The sequence below is a fragment of the Canis aureus genome, chromosome 1, assembly GCF_053574225.1.
Source record: "Canis aureus isolate CA01 chromosome 1, VMU_Caureus_v.1.0, whole genome shotgun sequence".
Lineage (NCBI taxonomy): Eukaryota > Metazoa > Chordata > Mammalia > Carnivora > Canidae > Canis > Canis aureus.
Genome location: NC_135611.1, coordinates 121,962,501 through 121,981,947, shown reverse-complemented (window position 1 = coordinate 121,981,947; position 19,447 = coordinate 121,962,501). Strand labels below are relative to the sequence as shown.

Genomic DNA, 19,447 nt, shown 5'->3' with positions numbered 1-19,447 from the left:
TCCCGCCGAGGAGTGGGCTGGCGTCCCCGCTGCGGACTGAGCGGCTGCCTCGTCTCCCCTCGGCTAAATCACAAACAGAAATTGAACCCGGGGTCACGCATGAAGTCATGAGTGTAAGTTTATTTTTTACATGTGGCGTGTTCTTTATTTACGGCCGAAATCCCCTGAAGATTACATTTTAAAAAGATTTAATAGTGCGGGGGTCGGCGGGGCCCTCCGGCTTCTCCTCGGGATCCTCTTAAAGGTGCTCGCTGCCGGCCTCGGAGCAGAGGGGCCAGGGCTGCTGTGCGTGAGCTGGTGGCCCGGTGACCCGGTGGCCGCTGCCGTCTCGGGCGCACCTGCGACGACCCTGTACACGTGGCCCTTGGAAGACACGCGACTCTTTTTTTTTTTTTTTTTTCTCAGCTCAGCTATTTGGAAAAACAAAACAGCACTTTCCCCCGTTACGCAATCTTAATCTCCTGTTCCCCGACAGCTTTCAGTTAAAAGATGCGTTATTGCCGCAGCGAGTGCGGGAGGAGCGTTGTCCTCTCCGGCCCCGGGGGACCCGGGGGGGCCTGGGGTGCAGGCGAGATGGGGGAGGCCGAGCCCGCGGTGTGGTCCAGCCCGGGCCGGTGCCTCCGGGAATCCAGGCTCTCCTCGGCGTGCAGTTACTTTATGAGGAAAGTGGGGTGTTTTCCAGGCCTGCGTTCGATTTTCGCTTATAATTATCTCCACATAAGTCTTCAATTTGGGATTTTGAATTGGAGACACATGAACCCGGCTATGCATGTTAAAAGATCAGTGACAAAAATCACATGACATTTGCATGCTGTAATTACTCCCCCAGCCTCCTCGGCGGGCTTTGTTCGGGAGTCAGACCTGCACGTGGTGCGCGCCCCCTTCCTTGGGGGGCAGCTTTGGTGAACTGGGTGCGCGTTCGCGTCTCGAGCCCCCCGAGGCGTTCGCGTCTCGAGCCCGTGTTCGGTTGTCCTCAGATCACCGTCTCCCGCCTCCCAGACGCTGGCCCCCGTCCTCCCGCCTGTGGCAGGGGTTGTCCTCCGCCGGGTGGCATCGGGGATCGCGGTGACCCTGAGGTTTGTATCAGCCGGCGAACTCCTCCTAGCGCGGAGGGCACGGCTCAGACGACCTGCGTGGCGTCCCAGGGTCAGGGTGCTGGTGGGCAGTGTGGGCCCCGGCTCCTCGGGCCTCCGTGACTCGTAGGGGTGGGCAGGCCCCTCCGCCTCTCAGGTGAGGGTGGCAGTAGGACCCCCTTGCGGGGCTGGTGTGGAGGAAATGACGTGATGCAGGTGGAGGACCCGGCCAAGCGCCTGGCACACGGTGGGAGCCGCCTGCGTAGAATTAGGGCGATGACCGTCCGTCAGACACTGACCTAGGGGAGGGCTTCCGGGAGCCCCCCTGGGGATGGGGGTGCCCGGAGGGTTGGACGAAGGAGGCCAGACCCGTAGAGCCTGCCTTCGGGCTGCGGCTGCAGGGGGCAATTTCACCTCCTCCATGGGGCTGTGTCCCTGTGGCCGCAAACCCTCCAGGACCCCGAAGAGGCACCAGTGATGAGCTCGTGTGCTCTGAGGAAGGGGTTCCGTGGGCCTGGGCCGCTCCGCACCTGCCCCGGGGCCCAGCGGGGGTTCTGCTCTCTGGCTCGCCGGGCTCTCCGCCGTCGCTCACTCAACAAACGGTCACGCATCCTCGGGCCGTCCACACGGCCTCGGCTAGTCGCTCACGTACCCCCAGAACCGTTTTGTCGTGCAAATGGTTACTTGTACACGTGCGCTTCAGCTTAAGGTCTCATCCGGCGAGTCCTCCCTGGAGGAGGGAGAGATGCTTGCCGGACCCCAAGCGTGCCTTTCTCTGGGCAGCTTGTTGGGTGGACATCGATGTGGAGCCCGGGTTCCCTTAGGATTTTGCCGCCGCTCTTGGAGCCAATCTCGCCAGGTGTCTGTACTTTGGATCTAGTTCGGTGGCCTGTAGAGCCCCAAGAGCATCCCGGGGGACTTAGGAACCTCGGCTGCTCTGCTCTTGTGCTTGTGCGTCCCGCGCTCCCTCTCGCCTCCTTCCATGCCCCCCCCCCCCGATGAGGACAGAATGTTGGGGCGCCGTCGAGACCAAGCTATGGGAGTGAAGACCGTAGGCTCTTACCCAGGGGACCCCATCTCACGCTTACAGAGATGGATCGGGGTTGCAGATGGATCGGCCTTCCCAAGGTTGTGATGTGGGCAGCTTCGTGCGAGAGGCCCCGTGGCCGCGGGAAGGGCCGGGCCGAGGCGCATCCGGGGCCTCTCCGTAGACAAACCCGTATGGGGGGGCCCCACCCGAGCGCACGGTCACACGCCCGCAGGCCCGGAGAACAGAGCCTTATTGAGGAAAGTCCGAGGGGACCGGAGCAATCAGCTTACAGAGAATATTTTGGCTTCAGAGGAATGTGGTCCTGCTTGTTGAAAAACATATCCTTTGCACGGAAAACACGCATAATCCTAGTCCAACTTTGCCCTTTGAGTAAAAAAAATGCTCGGTTGGAATTTCGGAGGCGAGGGGCCAGGGAATAGGAGATGGGGAGGTTAGCAGACTCTCTGCTCATAGGCGGAAGCTCGACGGGGGTTACCTTCATGGGGTTCTGTTCTGTAAAGGGGGACCAAGCCGTAACAGTAAGACATCTGTCGAGGTGGGCATTAAATCACATTTCAGATTTATTTATTTTTAAATATTTATTTTTTTTTATCAGGCGCCTGATTTATGACCCTTAGCAGTACTTACTGGAGCTGTCTTGTGCACGGACCCTGGAAGAACCAGGGCAGGACGCACGCAAAATGTTACGGGGCCCTCTTGCCCGTCCAGCCGCCCCGGTCGGTCCGTCTGCTGCTCTCAGTTCCCAGGTCATCAATATTCCCATGAAAACCCACACCTTTTAAATGCAGATTTATTGCCAGCAGGATATTCCGCTCTGGGGCGTGACTTAACTTACTGGGGTCTGCCCTTGAGGGACAGACTTTCTCTATCAAATTTCTGAAGAGAAATCAGAATCGATCTCAGTGTTATTGAACCGTGCTCCTTGGTTTTTTGAAAACTATCGATGGCGTTGAACCGACCAAAATATTGCAGAATGGTGTGTTTTTGCTGATGTTTTGTAATCTCATGACTTACGTGAGATGCTGTGTTGGAGAGCACTCCGTCGTGGGCCTGGGGTCCAGGAGGCGTCCGTATCCACGGCTGCGGCTCAGTCGTGACCACCCTCACCGCCACCGCCAGCAGCAGCAGCAGCAGCAGCACCATTTTTTCCGAGTTGGGTAAATAGTAATATATTGCATAGTTTATTTTAAAAAGATTTTATTTATTTTTTGAGAGAGACAGAGAGCATGAGCTGGGGGTGGGGCAGAGGGAGATGGGGAGCCCGATGTGGGGCTGGGTCCCAGGACCCCCGAGATCATGACCTGTGCTGGAGGCAGGTGCTTAATGGGCTGCGTCCCCCAGGCACCCCTGTTGCATACCTTATTGATCACACTGCCAGGAGGCTCCGGGTGCCCACATGTTAAATATTAATTGTTCTACGTCTGATCGTACTCAAGTGTGTGGCCGTTGGTATTATATTAAAATAAATTCAGTAACGTAAGCATCTCGGGCAGAAGTCGCAGAACTGGGGCGAAACCCACTCTTGGTGTCAGTTTGCTGCACGCTGGGGCTTGCGGGTGCAGGCTGGTTGGGGGCATTTTAGCTTCGTACCCGCCTTGCAGGATTCTGGGCTGGGGGTGGCCCGAGGGACCCAGAAGGCCCTTGGCTTTGCAGCTGGGAGTTGTGAGGCCTGACTCAAGTCCTCGCTTTGCCCCCTGAATAGGGTTAGAAGAGTGGCGCTGCCGCTCCGGGCCCTAGATTCCCGTTTCCAGGAGGCGTACCTGGGAGGGCTCCCCGGGTTGACTTCTAGGTGCCCGGAGATGGTGCCCGTGACACAACCCGGTGGGCGGGCCTCACGGACCCTCACCTGCCCTCGGACGCAGCCCCTGGAGGCTGGGGCTCTCTCAGGATCAGAAGGGGTCAGAAGCAGGTGTCCAGGTATCTTCCAGGCGTGCAGGTGAGCCTGTTCAAGGGCCCCAGGGCTTCCCGCCTGGCGGAGGTTGACCCGAGGGTCAGTGGGACCCGTGCTTGAGCGTAGTTCCTGAGGTTTGCGGGGCTCAGAGCTGGAGGTCTCGGCGCGTCCTGCTCTCCCAGCAACGGACTGGGAACATCAGGCCGAGGTCGGGGACCCAGGAACTCCTGGCCACCCCTGGACGGAGCGCCGTTTCCTGTGAGGTGGCCCCCGCGGTACCGTGCGCGCCCTCGTTCCCCTGGAGGTTGCGGCTCGGGGTCAGGCAGGAAGCCGTCTGGGCCCCGCAGTTCCCGGGCCGCGCTTCTCGGGGGCTTCCTGCAGGGCTGTTGGCCGCGGTCGTTGCCCAAGAGTCTGGAGGTCTCTGCTCCCCTGACCTTCTCATCTCCAGCAAGTTCCCTTCCACTTGACCTTGGCCGTCCAGCCCACGGCCCCTGAGGGGTGGCCTCCGCCGTCCTCCCTTCTCCCCGCCGCTGCCTTGTCTTCCAACTCGCTTTCCGTGGGCCCTCGACTGTCACGGCTGCCTCGCCGCCCCGTCCCCGCCGTCCTGCTCATCCTCCCCCGCTGCGAGGTCACGTCCGCCCCTCCTGTCCCTTCCGTGTGCCCCGGCCTCCTCCCCTTCCGTCACGGGCACCTGGCAGAGCTGCGGCCTCAGGTGCTCACATCAGCGCCTGGTCTGTGATCGTGGCGCGCGTCTCACTTTGCCAAGTAGCAGCATGGGGCGGCTGGGGTCCGCGACTCCACGGTGACAGGCGTGCGGCGGCCCCGGGCCTGCTCCCCAGGCCTCGCCCTCCAGAGAGGCCGCTCCGTGCCCCGCCGTTCCCTTGCTTCTCACCGGCCCCCATCGCTGAGCCTCGGCCCCTGAGCTTCCTGGCCACGAGCCGTACCGGCGACCCCTGCCCCCCGGTCCTTCTCAGAGGAGCAGCCCCTGGTGCGTGTGCACGTACACCGCACGTGGCCCGCTCACCCTTAGCCTCCGCCCCGCTTCCTCCTCTTGCCCTTCTGCTCCTTTGCTGGAACCATCCTTCCCCGAGGCCTTGGCTCGGATGTCCGCTCCTCAGAAAGGCCTTGCTCGGCCTCCCGGCCTCTGGCTGTCCCTCACCCCGTTGGTTCCCTCTGTAACACGTTCTGACGTCCTGGGATCATCCTAATTTGGCTCCTGTCCCCCCCCACCCCCCTGATTTAAGTCCCGTGACGGAAGGGGCCGAATGCGCCCCGGTCCCCGCTGTAGGCTGGCACCTGGCTTGCTGCCTGACGCGCAGGAGGTACGCAGTCTTTGGGGAGAGCGAGCCTGCTTCCGTGATGCAGCCTCCCCTCCCCGGCCTGCGCCCCAGCCTCCTCTCTAGAGGACGGTGCACCCCGGAGAGTCTGGAAATCCTCACGGAGGACCCCGGGATCCTGTGGCCGCCCAGGTGGGGCTTGGGCTCTGGGAACAGCACGGCCCTGGGTCCTCGGGCTCAGAGGCTCCTCTTCTTGTCTTCCTTATCGTCGGCCTTCCCTCTGGAGCTTTCTGGAACTTTTCTGGGTAAAGCCTGCTCGCTGCTGCAGGCCTGCCTGACGCCCAGGGCAGCGTCCCATCGGGAGCTCCCACCTGACCTGACCTGACCTCGCCACACCCTGAGCCCTACCTCTGAAAGGTGACCTATGACTCTGCCCCAGACGCACCCGCCCCGCCGCTGGACCCCACCGAGACTAACCACAGGCGACCCACCTCCCCACCCCCAAATTAGTGGACTGTGTCTGTGTTGACACATCCATTCTCACCCTAATGATATGTTTATTTAACTGATGACTGCTGTCCTCATTAGGGACTCATTGTTGAGCCTGGAATAGTGATTATTTTTGCTGATATTCCTTCTCTGCAAAGATGAATTTTTTTTTTTTTTAAAAAAAAACATCGCTCTTTTGGTGTGCTATGAATCCTTAATGAGGATAGTTAAATTTAAAAGAAACCCCCAAACCACCCTTCAGGTTGAAAATAGAAGTGTCTGCACAAGCAGGCTGCTAATCTGCTGATTATTGATGGACATGATTGGTGACAGACCCACAACTTTCAATAAAACGAGAGCGCCGTGCGTGCATTTGAGTGCGGTAGCAACCAGAAAAAGCAGCAGCTTAGCCAATTGGCAGTGAGGGCTTGGGGTTCCAGAACATTCTCTTCCCTTTATGTGGAGTCATAATTCCGACGGTTTGGGTGTGGACACTGACATCCAAGTTGGACCCAGGGCCGCGCGGTGCTCGGGGAGGGATGGAGAAAGATGTTCATAAAAGCTTGTCCGCGGAGTCCTCAGGAAGTCCACGAGTGAACTTGCCGGCCCCCGAAGCCCGTCTTTCTCTTTCGGGATTCTTTTTTTTTTTTTTTTTTAAATAATTTTTTTTTTAAATAAATTTTTATTTATTTATGATAGTCACACAGAGAGAGAGAGAGAGAGGCAGAGACACAGGCAGAGGGAGAAGCAGGCTCCATGCCGGGAGCCCGACGTGGGATTCGATCCCGGGTCTCCAGGATCACGCCCTGGGCCAAAGGCAGGTGCCAAACCGCTGCGCCACCCAGGGATCCCCTCTTTCGGGATTCTAAGCAAATTCCCGGGTGGCAGGTGAGCGTTAGAGGACCAGGTGGGGCCGCGAGGACCGGAGCAGGGTCAGGGTGTGCGGGCGTGACAGCAGGTTAGGAGGAGGCGCTTCCCTAGTCGTGGCGGGGAGGTCACGGTGAGGTCACGGTCCTCTCGGCCCCCGTCCCCTCCTGCATGAGATTCAGGGTGAGGACCGCGAGGTCTCCGTAGGGCACGTGGGACACGAGGAAGCCACGAGGGAGCAGCGGAGGCCGGAGCGTGCACAGGTTAGCAAAACCGAGAAGGGAGCGGCCTCGGGAGCTGGTCACGGGTTCCAGTGTTGGCCGTGTGGCCCCCAACATGTCACTTGACCCCTTGGACCCTTGTGCATGGAAGGCAGCGGGGCTCAGTGAGACGGTGGGTCTCAGGAATGAAGCTGCTGGCTCGCCGCCACCTCCCGCCAGGTATGCGTCCTGTCTGGCCCCCAAGTGCGGCCTCTCCTCTCGGCTGGGGTCCGTGAGCTCCTGGAAGCCTGGCCCCCCCCAGCCCCTCCTTGCGAGCCGGCCCCACCTGGCCCCAGCAAGTGCTCGGTCGGTAGCGATGGGTGTCTGGTCATCGGCCTCCCTCCCAGGGCCTGGACGGGCTCCTCCGTCGCCTCTGGGCTCCCGACTCTCGGGGGACACCCTTCTCCTCTCGGCCGACACGTGCCCTGAGGCTGGGGGGCCACTTCCCGCTCAGCACCCCGGGCGGTCCTTGCACGTGGACGCAGTCTTCCTCGCGGGCGCTGCCCCCGGATTGTGGTCTTGGAAGCATTTCTGCTTGTGCACTGACCACCCGGGCTTCGGGTGTGGCCTTATTCTCTGCCTTAGTCCTCCGCGGGTCCCCTCCAGCGTTGCCACCGCTGCCCAGCATCGGGCCAGCCAGTGGCCCACGGAGCCCGGGGAGGGCTGACACCTGCCCACTCGGACTGTCCCCACCGACTGAATCCCCCCTCAGTGTGGCTCCAGGAGCTCCTCTACCCAGGGGCAGAGCCGTGGACGGACAAGGGGACACGGGCTGGCCAGCCCCGACTGTGTCCCACACTGGTTTAGATTCCAGTATGAGCGTGGGGCAGGGCCCGAGCGTGGCGGACCGCGTCTGGCTACAGGGACCCACCGCGTGCTCACTGCTGGGTTTCCCATCTGTGTCTCTGCAAGGTGCCCTCCTGGAGGCCAAGCACCAAGTCTGACCGTTCGCGTTGCTCTCTGGGCGTCTGGCACACAGCAGGTGCTCCCCGGAAGCAGTGCAAATGAATGAATGAATGAATGAATGAATGGGAGACCCATGGGCGGGATGCGAAGGGCGCCTGGAAGCCAAGCGGGGAGCCAGGGCAGTCTTGCCCGAGGGATGGTGGAGGCCACAGCCGTGGAGTTCAGTGGCTGGCCGCGGGCCCACGAGCCTTGGCCTGTCGGGGTTTCTCCGGAGCCACGGCGCTCGGGCTGCCCTTCGAAGCCCCGCTGGCTGGGAGCGGGGCGTGCACAGAAGCGGGGGGCGGCGGGGAGGCCTGGAGGCGGCCCGCGGGCGCGTCCGGGCGGCGAGGTGGACTCGGGGGGCTGCAGGAGGCTGCGTGCCTGCGCCCGGGACGTGGTGGGGAGCGTCTCGGCGAGGTCAGCGGAGGCCAGCGCCCGGGCCGGGGAGTTCAGCTGTGACCCCTGATGTTATTTTAAGGTGGTGGCTTTTTCATATTTAATTATGAATGAAATTGCATTTGAGGATCGCAGCTGATGACGGCGTGTGGTTATGCTGTGTGGGCTGCTTTCAAAATAGCTCACCCCAAACTTCATTAGTGATTAGTTCGAGGAAAGTGCAGCCTGACCCGCCAGCGTTTCTCATGCCGTCTGTACCCGAGCCGTGGGAGCTCGAGAAGGGCGGGTGGCCGTGCGGCCCCTGGCTCCTGGGTCTTGTGCCTGCAGCCTCGTCCTGGGGACCTCGGTGACTCCCTTGTGATTCTGCCCCCCTCCCCCCCCCCGGGAACTAGTCTCCACGATGGGAGCTTGGACCACCCTGAAGGGGACTGATGGAAACCCCTGCCTGTGGCTCCGCACCGCCAGGGAGGCCGGGCCTGGCGCTGGACGCGCCCCGCCGGGCGGCTTGGCCCACTGAGTCGGGCCGCTGAGCCGAACGGCTGGCGCCCCCAGTCTCCCGGCTTCTCCTAAATATGGTCAGTGTTTGTCGTGCCTCCTACCGCTGTCTGCATGAACTGGAGATCTGGGCTTGGCCCCCCTCCTCTCTCTAGACTTAGTGTAAACCCTCGTCGCAATCGAGATTAGCCTCGGCGAGCAGTACGCACGGGTTGGCAACAGCCGCGGGTCCCAGCAGCGTCCCTCGTGCGGCGGCGAGCACGACACGCCAGCGCTTGTCCCCGCTGCTGTTGTGAGACCCCCTTCCCGATCCTGGCTGGGGCACCGCTGCAGCCGAGGCGGGGTCCGGGGTCTCGCCCCCCCCCCCCGCCCCCAGCCACCCCTCCCACCTGCTGCAGTTCAACGGGTTGACCTTCGGAAGGTGGCGCATCCCCGAGCCTCTTTATTTTCCCGGTATCTGTGTTTTGGGGATAAAGGGGACGATAGAAATTAAATATTGCGAAGGAACTGAGCACCGTCCGGGCTCCCGCGAGACCCCGGGGTTGCCCTTCGGCTGCCCTGGTGATGACGGTGGCATCGACGACCCACAGGTGGCTTAGTGGCGGGGAGCCTGAGAGCCGGGCCTCGACTCCTAGTCCTGCCACTTCCTGGGGACTCAGCCTCGGGCAAACGCCTCACCTGCCCGTCTGATAGCGTTTCGGGGTGAGGGCGCGAGCCCGCCCACGGCCAGCATTATCAGCCGCTGGTGACCGTGGGCTCCGATGCTCAGGACTGTGACCCGTGTCGCCCGAGGAGTGGCTGTGCGACCTTGAGCAGGGTGCGTGACCTCTCGCAGCCTCAGTCGCCCTACGATGAAGCGGGGTGCCCGGCCCGAGGGGCACCCGCGCGTGAGGACATGGGGCCGCCGTGCTGTCCCCCCCAGGCCGCCCAGCTCCGTAGCTAAGTAACCCTGGCTGATGTGTGGCTCTGACGGCGGTGCTCGCGGGAGAGCTGCGTGTGCCGCCTCCTCCTTCGGGTGACAGCTGTTTCCAGGCAGATGCCTCCCCCGTGTTCTGGAGCCGTGAGGAAAGGGGAGAGCGTCCCAGATTTAAATTTGGAATGCGCGCAGGATCTCGCCAACCCGCGGGGCCCACGGGCTGGGGGATGTTCGGGCTCTGGCCACCGGGACGTCGGGCCCGCCGTGCGGCCTGGGCCGGGGTTGGGCTCTGGACGCACCAGGGGCTGGGGGTGGGGGGCACCCAGAAGGGCGTGTGGGGCCGGGCAGCGGCCGCGGACCATGTGCGGCTGTCGGGGGGCTCTCTGGCGTGACGCTCGGGGGAGGTGTGCGCGCCTCGGGAGAGGGGACAGTGTGGGGTCAGGTCTGCGTCCCAAGGGTCCCCCTGCCCCCCGCAGTGCCCTCTGGCCTCGGGGGCCACCCCAGGACCTTGTTCAGCCCTGGGCACAGGTCTGCTCAGGACGTGTTGGCCTTACCAGGTCCGGGTGAGGGGCCCTAGCCCCGAGCAGGCTTCCTCCTTGGAGCCTCGAAGCCGCTCACAGAGCCGGGCGGGCCCCAGGGGAGGCCTGTAAGGCCTCTGAGCTGTGGGGTGGAGGGAGGGGCCCTGGGACATGGGCGGGAGGCTGCAGAGAGGAGTGGGACGGGGTTGAGGGGGCCCTGTGGATGGGGGTCCTCCCCTGCTCTGGACGTCTGCGTAGGCCTCAGGACTCCCACCTTGGGGTCCGCGGGGCTGCAAGCTGCATGAGTCCAGTGCATGTCGTCTCATGTGCGTCCGTCACCCCAGGAAGGGCGGCCGGACCCCCAGCCAAACCGGCCCCAGGCCCCGGGCGACCCTACCCGCCCTGTCCCCGCTCCAGGAGCATCTGCTCCCCTAAGGGGCAGCGGAGGGAAGAGGGGCCTCTGGTCACACCCGGCTGAGGGGCTGATGCACTGTCTCCCTCACTCCGAGCCTCTCCTGGGGCAGGAGACATTCAGACACCCCCGCACGCACCCCAGGCCCAAGTAGCTCCCGCTCGGGGGGAACAGGGGCCAGCTCGCCTGCGCAGGAAGCCCAAAGCCTGTGGTCACACTGGAGGTTATTGGTACGAGGTGGCCTCAGGGGACGAGGGCAGGTGCTAAGGGGCCCTCCGGGACGCATCTGGGGCGGCAGTGCCGTCCCTGATGGGAGACTGCACTGGACCCAGCATCTCCGTCCCCCTCCCCTCCGCGGGCTGCAGTGTCGTCAGAGCTCCGGGATGGATCCCCTGCACCGCCTCCAGCTCCCTGCCCCTCGTGCATCCGAGACGGACCCTCCCAGGGAAGGACAGTTTCCCTGTCGCATCTTCGAGGGGTCTTTCAGCTGCCCAGGCACCCTCGCGTCCCCGGGGACCCTGGCGTCCCCCGGGAGCAGAGGGGAGGCGGCAGTCTCTAGGTTGTCACGGCCTCGTACCTGCGACCGTACACAAAAATAAGCCCGAGCCCTTTCCCGCGCCGTGCCATTTGCTGTCTATTTTTAACTCGTGCGTGCAGGGCCCCAAAGAAAATTCTGCGAGGAAGTAAGAGCGTATTGAGGTCGCCGATAGACAGTCACCGCAAAACCTAAGGTAATTGCGGAAATGACATCCCTTCTAGAAGGAGAGTGTCTGGGAGGGAGGGTTACTTTTGCAACAGGCACCGCGAGCCTTCTCCCGCCGCCGCGCACTTAATTCGGTTCCAGCCATGTCAGGAAGACTTGAGAAAAAAAAAAAAAAAATCCCACCATTAAAGACGTGCTCTTTGTTTTTTCAATCTGTGACCCCAGAAATCTCTTTAGCAAGCCATGGTTCAGTGAACTGGCACACAGCAGCCGTTCAGCAGTGGAAAAAAATCATAAAGCAGATGGAAGCTTTACATTTTTGTTTAGTTTTTAAGAGCAGTTTTTATAACATCGCTTAAAACCATTCTGATGCATCATACTGTTTACACTCAAAGCTTTGTAGCTAAGATGTTTACAGTATGGAGAATGTTTTAAGATATTTTATAGTTATGATATTTGGATAATTGGCAAGGAAAAAAATAGTTTGTTGAGATTGCAGTGATGTTGGTGATCGTGAAGTAACTTATGAGTCTCAATAAATATGTCCAGTTTGGTGGAAAGTACAAACTCACTTAAAACAAAACAACACAAGAGGGAATATCTTTTTAGTGAAATCATTTCCTTTTCTTAATCAAAAGATGACAGGCAAGGCTTTAGGACTCCCATCTGCGCGGCACCGCGCCACGGCCCCGAGCCCGCGGCCTCTCCTTCCGTGATTGATAGCTGCTTCCCATCGGCCCGTTGCTATTCCGCGGGAGTTCGTGCAAACACCGAGGTTAATAATAAGGCTCCGTTTAGGCCCGGCCACTAAGACAAACCCCGGGTCCCCCACCTCCCCCCCCACCCCCATATCTCAGGGCAGTGGAACTTGCAAAAGAGATTGTTTTTAATGTCAAAGAATTTATGCAGAGCTAGGATTTGGAACTCCTTTTTTTTTTTTTTTTTAACTGCCCAAAATGGCATTAATCAAAAACAATAACTCCTTTTAACTTTTCTAAGTGCTCCAGAGGAAAGTATGAAATAATCTGTGTGTGGGCCACGAATGCGGAGAATGCAAACATTTCACAATAAACATGTTTAAATGAAAGTCCCTGGCAAGATAGTCTGAAAGATAGTACATGCTGGGTTAATTAATGCAGACTCATAAAAATAAACCTCACTTTTAAGATTTGACCAATAAAAATCATTAGCATATTTGGATCAGATGACTTTATGTATACATTGAACTTCTCCACTGCAAATTGTCCTTGGAATGCCTGGAAACAGATTTCAGCTTAAAGCCTGACCCCCTCTTCTCTATCTGCTGTTTGTGCTTCCAATACAGTGATACGATGATTTATTCAGGTTTTATCTGTTATACCTGCAATTGATCTACCGGTGATGGGATTAGATTTATCATTTTGGTTGTATAAATCATGGTCAGATAGCCAGAAAACTGTTTAGTCGCACAAAAATCCCTATTGTTTGCTTACAACGTAGCACGTTTGATTTTTTTGTTATAATCAAATTACGATAGCACGTTATTTTTGCTCTCGAGGCGAGTTCGCTTGTGCCGCCCTAAAGCGAGTCACTTCGGCCCGTCCACGGAGGCTACCTTTTTATTTTTTTGAGATTTATTTATTTTATGATAGACATAGAGAGAGAGAGGCAGAGACACAGGCGGAGGGAGAAGCAGGCCCCATGCAGGGAGCCCGACGCGGGACTCGATCCCGGGACCCCAGGATCGCGCCCTGGGCGCTAAACCCCCGAGCCACCCGGGGATCCCCAAGGCCACCTTTTTAAAACAAGTGTTTTCCTGAAACCGTGCCGGCAAACGAATGTCGACTTCGGGGTGCAGATCGGGCAATGTTCTGAGCTCCTGCTAAATTAGGAATCACCCGGTTTTTCTAGAGCCTGATTATACTACGGAAGGTTCCAGCATTACGCTGTGCTCTCCGTACAGGTACAGGGAGGGACAAACGGCCACAAAGACCCCCCCGGTGTGACGCTCACCGCAACACGCAACTCATTTCAAGGCCCTGAGCCCGGGAGGAGGAGGCCGGGACCATCTACGCGGTGCAAGTCTGAACCCAAGAGAACGCCGCACCTGAGATCCTTACGGGAATAAAAACAACCCGACACAGGTTATTGAGGGAGAAGCTCCAGGATGAGTTTAATTGTATCCAGCTTCATTGGCAGCTTATTTTGAACTAATGTGCGGTAAAATTGCCCAGCAGAACGACTCAGAGGAATGAGAAAGCACATTTTTGTCGTTGTTGGTTCCTTGCTGGTGTGCTGTCCTCGAGACAGCGGGCCGAACGCAGCTGAAGAAGGGGCTGGGCCGTGGGCTCGGCCGGGGGCCGGGGGCCAGGCCCGTGTGGGGCGCCGGGCGAGCCCTTCCGTGGTCGCGGCGCGCTGGCTTGCCCGGAGCCCCACGCGTGCCCGCCCCCGGGAGCGCCGCTCCCACGCAGCTTTCTGGACGAGGCCTTCTGAGTCCGAGGGGCCCGCCAGACTGAGCAGCGTGGCCTCATACCCTCCATCCGTCCCAGACACTCAACATCGCCTGTTTTAGGGAGCGCGTGCTTCCGCCTCCCAAGTGGACCTCTGCGCCCGCGGGAGCCTCTGCAGGTGACCCTCAGCCCACGCTCCTCCCTCCTCCAGGGGAGCCCCAGCCCCGGGGACCAGCGCCCTCCTGCAGGCGAGGAGGGAAGGGGCCACGTGCGTCGCCGTCGGGGAACCCAGGGGAGGCCCGAGCCTCGGGGCGGTGGGGCGGAGGCTCCCACACGCTCGCGTGGATTGGCGTGGATTGGCCGTGGCGCAGGCCCAGGGTCCCCACCACGTTTTCGAGGGAGTTCCTGCCGATCTACTTTGTGTCCGCGAAGCGGCTGGACTCTGGAGGGCAGACCCTTAGATGCGGAACCTGGGAGGTGCTGACCTGTTCCTGGACAAACCGGGTGCCGCCCAGGACCCAGGCATGAACTTCCGCTCCCGAGGAGGTGGCACCCGTGGGTGCTGGGGGGGCGGCTGGGAGGAGGCAGGAGGCAGGTCCCCCCCACGTGCGCCGTTTCAGGAGTTTTCAAGGGGACGTGTCGATGTGGTGGTGGTGGTGGCTGCGGGCGAGGAGCATGGAGGGCATGAGCCGAGGCCAGGGTGGGACTCGGGAAGGAGTCCGGGGGGGCGGCCCAGCCCTCGGAGCCCATGGCTCCCAGGCCCCACGCTCGAGGCCTTCCTCCAGCTGTGGGTCTCAGACCGGGGACCCAACGTGCGCCTCCTTCGTGCCAACGCTGGGCCTCGTGTCCCTCCCCCTCCGGGCCGCCAGCACCTGCCACAGCTGGGAAGCTGGTGCAAGTGGTCATCCACCTTGTGCGGGCCTCGGGGACTCAATTCCCCCATGGCCTCTGGGTTTGATCCCCAGACTGTACACTTGGGAGCGTCCAGGCGTGAAGGGAAGAGACTCCAGAGGTTGACGGTGGGCTGGTGGCGCGGCCGGGCGAGGACCCCCTGGCCTTGCCCCGTGCCGCTCTGCTTGCCTGGCTCGGCGTCTGTGCGCCCACGTCCTGTGGGGGACACGTGATCGATGGCCAGGTGAGACCCCCCTCCTGCTGGCGGATCGTTTGGTGTAACAACAGCAGCGGCGGCCAACTCTGTGCCGGGCACGTTGTTTCAATTAATTAATCATTAGTTAATTATCTCACTTAATGCAACTCTTGCAACAACCTTTTAGACAGGTGCTACCGTCACCCCCCACTTTAGAGCTCGGGACCCCGGGGACCCGGCCAGGTTTTAGGTGCTGGAGTCCAAATGCGGTGGAGGAGGATTCTCCCCCGGGCGCCTCCCCCGCAGTTGGTGCGTCCTGGGCGCGCCCTGCACTGTCTCCCCCGTGGCGGGAGGTGACTTCAGATTCAACGTGGCTGTCGGTACAGCAGGACACCCTCCCTTACACATTAAGCGAGGAGTAAATAAATACTGTTTTTTTTTAAATGTAGGGCACTGGTATATAAAATTTCCCTTTGAAACACATTGATTTAAGGAGCCCTGTGAGTCCATTTTAAGAAAAAATCGCAGCTAGTTAACGGCACAGGTGTAAGCAGGGGTGGCCAGGTGAGGGTGGGACTCAGGTGATGGAGATTTGGGCCTGGTAGTCGCTCGTCTAGTTAAGATGGGAGGAAAGGGGGAAATGCAGGAGTTCCCGTCTTCCGTCTGGGAGGTGACCTCTGACGGGGTCTTATGGCCAGTTTGTTTCGGGGAGGGTCGCGGGTGTCCACGTTTTCCTGACGCGTGCCTGAGGCAGCAGCTCTTGAGCTGCCCACAGGGGCCACAGACCCAAGAAGCCTGTCGTCTTCTCCAGGGCTCATGCCTGGGTCTGAGTCTGGCTGCCTCGAGGGGAGCTGGCCCCTCGCTCGGAATTAGTGGCAGGGCCGGAAGCAGAAGAGAGGAGCCGGTGGCTGATCCAGGCTGGAGGCACCTCTCTAGCTGCCCGGCCGCAGCGCGACACCAGGTTGACGAGGTGCTGATGACCATCCCAGGGTGGGCTCGTGGGCCTGCTGACCTCCAGGCATCCGGGACGCGTCCCCCCGTGTAACCGTGACTGTTGTAACGAAACGGGTCCCTGGCCATCCGGAGGGTGCTAGCCTGACCGTCCTCAAAGTGGCTTCCACGGCACCCCGGGAGTTCCAAGGAGAGCCGGTGAGAGCCGGAGGAAGGGGAGGAGGCCCCGGGCTCTGCTGGGCAGCCCCACGGGAAGATCTCCCTGGAAGGGGACTATGCTATAGGAAGTGCTGAGAAACCACCGTCGAGACCAAGTTCTCGGTTCCGTAGGTAGGAGACCACATTCCGCAGAAGAGCAAAGACCTCAAAGGTGAACTCTGGGTCGTCGTTTTGAGTAGAAAATGTCCACATCCAGGCAGATCACGGAGCTTGGTAGAGGACGTAGCCGAAGGGAGTCAGGAGGGTGCCTGCGGTCTCGTCCCCTGCTTCGGAGAGCCTGGCCCCCCGCACCTCTGGTAGGGCGGGATGTCCGCCTGGGGGCAGATCTGCTCGGCGCGCTCGACCACGACGGCCGCAGTCGAGGGCTACCTGGCGCCGGACCCTGGGCTGCGCACTTTTGGATGCGTTATCTCCGTTGGGCGGATGAAGCAACGGAAGCCCGGGGGATGGTGTGGCTTGTCCACTTGGGTGTGCCCGAGGTGCAGGCGTCAGACACACCTGACCGGCTTCTCTCATCCCCCAGGTTCAGCCAGGAGGCGGGGGACACGCGTCTCCCCCGTGAGCCTGGGAGACTTTGTGCACAGTCCTGCGGGCCGCCCCACTCGGCTCCCTGGGAGTCCGTGTTCTTTGAGATACGGGAAGGAAGCCAAGGATGGGTGACCAAACCCCGTGACAAGAAAGACCTCACGTACTGTTTCTTCTCTGAGGTCCCGCCGGCTGGGCGTGCGGGCGCGCGGGAGCACACGTGCTCGGGACAAAGCTACCCGTGGCGTTCACCCATCCCCTCGGGAGGTGCTTTTTCATTTACGTATGTATTTTTGCCTTGACGCGTTAATTTATGCCTTTATTACTTTTTGAAGACTCTCTTCGCCCTCCCTTCTCTCCCCACCCTGCACCGATGCGTGCCTTTGTGCATTCACTCGCTTCTTCACCTGTCCGCTCGTGCATGCGTTAGTTCATTCATTCAACAGATGAAACACTTGGAAATGAATTCAAGCCTTTGCGGGGAAACGTGGACTAGTTTAACCATGACCCCGGGTAGACCCCGGGCGTCTTTCTCGTCATTGGGTGTGTGGCACCCAGTGAAGTCAGATGCGTCGTGCCGGGGGCCCCGAGAAGGCGCTGCTGGCCTGTGAGAGGCACGGCTAAGCGTGTGCCGCTTGTGTGCAGGGGGGCGGGGGGTCTCTGAGGCCTCCCTCCCCAGGGCTTCCCCACTGCCTGAGAACTTATAGGGTCCCCCCAGGACCTCCTCACCAAACCTTGTGACCCTGAATCGTCCTTGGGCTGCTGCTGGGATGTGAGGCCAGGTGAAATCCGTGGCGGGGAAGCGATGGGCCGCTCTGTGCAGGAAGCAGGACCGTGGTGTGACACGGGGCACGGAGTGGGCAGGAGATACAAGGAAGGGCGTCGTGAGGATGAAGCAGATACCAGGGGCCCCGTAGAACTCGCATTTCCTTCTCCCGCCGAGGTTTCCGTGCATTTTCCCTGTTTTGAACGTCGCGTTATCAACGATCGGTGGGTGGGAGGAAGGCCGCGCGGGGCCTGTTTCACTGGCTGAGCTTCTGTATCTGGAAACACAGGAACCATAAAATGCAATGCATAGGCGAGGTGAGATTTCTAGCAACAGTCGTGACGTCGTGTGCAAGCCAGGCTACGGGCGAGAGCGCTTTGCACTTGGACGTGGAGGATGTGGGGACGGCCCTGCCTCCGCCAGGTGGCTGAGGATTGGACACGGCTTCTGCGCCCGAGTTGGAGTCGTGAACTGGCCGGGCTGCTCAGATGGCTTAATGCGGACTTCTTGTGGTTTGCTGAGAGGCCCGTTCGCTGCCCCACTCGGCGTGCCTTACTGTGCACGACTCCAAACGCACGGAGGTGTTTTCCGGCTTTACAGGCGGTGTTTCCGGGGTCCGGCTGCACGGATCCCTTGGACGCGTAGAGCGTCGACCGATGGCTTTCATACAGGCCCCTTGTGTGGGGCGTCTGTTGGTCCCAGAAGGTGCTTCCAGCCCTTCCCACGCTGTGAATGCTTCCCTGACTCCACGGAAGGCGGCGTGGGTGGCCAGCTGGAACTCCCCCTGCACCCGGCACCCTGGACTGTGCTGACCTCCCAAACGCCGTCTTTCCCCCAGGTACTCCCGAGCTCCCCCCACCCACCCCCAGGCAGCTGAGCCAGTACAAGGTGGCCTGTGGGACCCCTGTATCAGAACCCCACCCCTTAAATCTCAACTCACGGCCAATCGAAAGAGTTCTTACTACCGCCGGTTCCCTAGGCAACCAAAGCGTCTCCTTGCTAACGACTCCGGGAAAGGGGAAGAAGACGCCCAGGCTCGGGGTCCCCCCCCCCCCGCCCCGTGCATCCATCCTCCACGCACCTGGGCGCCCACCCCTGCCCTCCCCGTCCCACCGTCCCTTCGCTTATTGCTCTGCTTGGTTTAAAACACAGAGCCATAACCACTCGGGGCAGCCAGCAGCATGGCCGGATGTAATATTAATTTCTTTTCTGGTTTATTTGTGAAGGAGTCAACCATATAAATCACTTTAAGCCACTAAGAAAGCGGAATCGCGTCTTGAAAGGGAGAAGTATGGCGCGTTACCATTAAGATCTCAGAAGAACATGCGATGGGTTTGAGCTTCCTCACGTGGGTGTAGTTTTGTTAACCTTGCTTTAGATTACGTGAAACGCTCAGAAAGTTTTTTTTTTTTTTTTCATCCCCCCCCCCTTCTCCGTTTTAGTGGGAAGCGTTGGGTACCCATCAGCGGCACATCATCAGAAAGTCTGGTGTCTGCTGGACAGTCTCCTTGTAATGCCATTTTTCATGACTTGTTTAATTAACAACCATTTTTGACCTAGACTTGTTATAAAAGTGTTACTATTCTCTCCTGCTAAATTATGTCTAATGAACATATTTGCATGTTATCAGATATAGCAATATATCATTTCGAATTTTGGCGTTTAAGCCTGCATCACTCAAAACAGCTTTTGTGGATTAGTAAGCAGGTGAAATAAAAAATCTCATTTCATATCTGACATTAATAACTTTCAGGGGGAATGAGCATTGGCATTTATGTCTGGACCAGAATCGAGCCCAATGTCCTAGAAACACAAGGGCAGCAGACAAACCTACTCACCAGATAGGAAAATAAATCATGCATAATGCAGAATTTCTACCTTACATGTTAATTAATGTGTGCAATCAATTACTGATGTTACAATATGAGAAAGAAACTGGTAGGGAATGGGGTAATAAAAAATACCTATAGATTTATCTGCTTCTTTTTTCTATTTAAACAAATAGTCTTCAAGCCTGTGAATGCTGTGTTGAGACATGCTCTGAATAATAAGCATCATAAAATCTAATCAGATTTATAAGAGGAATTGATTGTTGTGGCAGGAGGAGAGGGTGGAAAATAAGCCGAAATTTAAGTGTTAATTTTTATGCTAATCCACAGTGGCTTCATATGAAGCAA

At 59.2% G+C, this 19,447-nt stretch overlaps 1 protein-coding gene across 7 annotated transcripts in view; it reads left to right on the top strand.

Annotated features, from left to right (window-relative positions):
- ZNF536 (zinc finger protein 536) overlaps window positions 1-19,447 on the top strand; it is a 430,531-nt gene that overhangs the window by 92,559 nt on the left and 318,525 nt on the right. The window contains exon 1 of one of the 7 annotated variants that reach the window (XM_077856518.1): window positions 6,643-6,669. The exons of 4 other annotated variants lie outside the window; for them this stretch is intronic. The gene's annotated coding sequence lies outside the window, so the exon portion shown is untranslated. Of the gene's footprint in view, window positions 1-6,642; window positions 6,670-16,526; window positions 16,788-18,443; window positions 18,619-19,447 lie in introns of those variants that run through there. 2 more of the 7 variants (XM_077856568.1, XM_077856548.1) reach the window with 2 other exon arrangements.